The sequence below is a fragment of the Anopheles gambiae genome (genome assembly GCF_943734735.2).
Source record: "Anopheles gambiae chromosome X unlocalized genomic scaffold, idAnoGambNW_F1_1 X_unloc_7, whole genome shotgun sequence".
Lineage (NCBI taxonomy): Eukaryota > Metazoa > Arthropoda > Insecta > Diptera > Culicidae > Anopheles > Anopheles gambiae.
In genome coordinates, this window is record NW_026902681.1 from 35,001 (window position 1) to 37,500 (window position 2,500).

Consider the following 2,500-nt stretch of genomic DNA (forward strand, 5'->3'; position numbering starts at 1 on the left):
AGGGTGGGGCAGGCATCGTCTCAACGAGCATTAGGACAATGCCGGATGGCACCCAGCGGGCACGCGTCCGTCTGCCAGCCAAGGCCGCCAAAGCGCTGGATGGTACGAAGCTTCGCTTGGGCTTCTGCATTTCCAGAGTGAAGATGGCTCCTCCAACACCCAAAGAGCATCTTCGCTGCTACCGATGCCTTGAGCACGGCCACAACGCCCGCGATTGTCGGTCACCTGTAGACCGACAAAATGTTTGCATCCGTTGCGGACAGGAAGGTCACAAGGCTGGTACATGCATGGAAGAAATACGCTGCGGCAAATGCGATGGCCCCCATGTTATCGGGGACCGGACATGCGATCGGTCGGCCACCCAATGACGCAGCTAAAAGTCCTCCAAGTGAACCTGGGTGGAGGCAGGATCGCCCAAGATCTGGTCCTGCAAACCGCCCGACAAATGGAAGTGGACGTGCTGGTTCTTTCCCACACGTATCGACCACCCGAGAACAACCCAAGATGGGCAGTTGATGCCTCCAAAAAGGTGGCAGTCGTGGCCACAGGACGATACCCTCTACAAGGACAATGGAGCAGTGATGTTCCAGGCCTTATAGCTGCCAAGGTGGGTGGCATCACCTTCCTAAGCTGCTACGCGCCACCCAGCCTGTCGCGGGAAGGATTTGCGGAATTCGTTGAAGCAATTGAATTGGAAGCCCAATCCCACCCTCAGGTAGTAGTTGCCGGAGACTTTAACGCTTGGCATGAGGAGTGGGGAAGCCAACGCAGCAATGAGCGTGGGGAAGTACTGCTCGAGGCGTCCCAGCAATTGGGCCTGCTGCTGATGAATCGAGGGAATGTGGCAACCTTTGTTGGAAACGGTGTGGCGACTGCCAGCGTTGTCGACGTGACCTTCGCCAGCTCGTCCATAGCTCAGCCGAGCACTTGGTTGGTAAGAAACACGGACACGCGATCTGACCATAGGTATATCACCTATTCGGTAGGCCCAGCGTCAGCAGACCAGCAGCGTAACCAAGGACAGTCACGTCAACGGGGCCAGCGAGAGCGTTTTCAACATGCAGGCACGCGATTTAAGACGAAACAGTTCTCGAAAGAGAATTTCCTGGCCACGCTACATGGCGAGGGATTCCGAGAGAAGGCAGTCAATCACCAGGGAATGATCTCGGCAATGATATCGGCCTGCGAGAAAACCATGCAAAGGATGACGTCGTCTTTCCCCGACCCTCATCGGGACGTTTACTGGTGGACGCCACTGATTGCTCTGCTTAGGCAAAACTGCGAGCAGACGAGAGATCGCATGCAGCAGACAAGTGATCTCCAGAACCGAAGTCTGGCTGCAGCCCAATACAGAACAGCTAAAGCTGAGCTGGATAGAGCTATACGTGCCAGCAAAAAGGCTGCCTTCCAGGAATTGATCGATGCTGCGGAGGAAAACGTTTTCGGAGCCGGGTACTTAGTAGTCCTCTCCCGTCTTCGCGGTGGAAGGGCCCCACCCGAGACGGAGAGAGCGAGGCTTGAAAGCATCGTTACAGAGCTTTTCCCGCAACATCCGCCCTTCAACTGGCCCAGCATCAGTTCCGAGGAAGAACAGGAACAGCCTGCAGACCAGCAGACTCCATGGACCCAAGTCACGATCCCGGAACTCCGTCTGATAGCTAGCACCATGCCGAACAAAAAAGCGCCGGGCCTTGACGGAATTCCGAACGCCGCTGTCAAGGCTGCAATCCTTGCGTACACGGACGTTTTCCAGGCGTTGTACCAAAGCTGTCTGGAAACGGCTACATTTCCAGCACCATGGAAACGACAGCGGTTGGTACTGCTCCCCAAGCCGGGGAAACCACCGGGTAGCAACGGGTCATACCGACCTTTGTGCATGCTGGATGCCTTAGGGAAAGTGCTGGAGAAGCTCATTCTAAACAGACTTCACAACCACCTGGAAGATCCTGCTGCGGTGAGGCTGTCAGACAGGCAGCATGGCTTCCGGAGGGGGCGATCTACAATTGGCGCCATTCGAACAGTGATCGAGGCTGGTCAGAGCGCGATGAGATTCCGCCGCACGAACGGGCGGGATAACAGGTTCCTGCTGGTCGTGTCAATGGATGTCAAGAATGCCTTCAATACGGCAAGCTGGCAGGCCATCGCCACTGCACTGCAGATGAAAGGAGTACCTGCTGGTCTGCAAAGAATCGTGAGGAGCTACTTCGAGAACCGAGAGTTGGTCTTCGAGACATCCGACGGCCCAGTAACTCGGTCCATCACGGCTGGTGTTCCACAGGGTTCGATTCTTGGCCCCACCCTGTGGAACACCATGTACGATGGAGTTCTGGACGTCGCCCTTCCGCAGGACTGCGAGATGGTGGCGTATGCTGACGACTTGGTGCTGCTGATTCCGGGCATCGACGTAAATGCAGTGAAGGCTGCAGCCGAGGAGGCGGTCGCCAGTGTCTCTCACTGGATGGCTCAACATCATCTCCAGATTGCGCCGGAAAAGACGGAG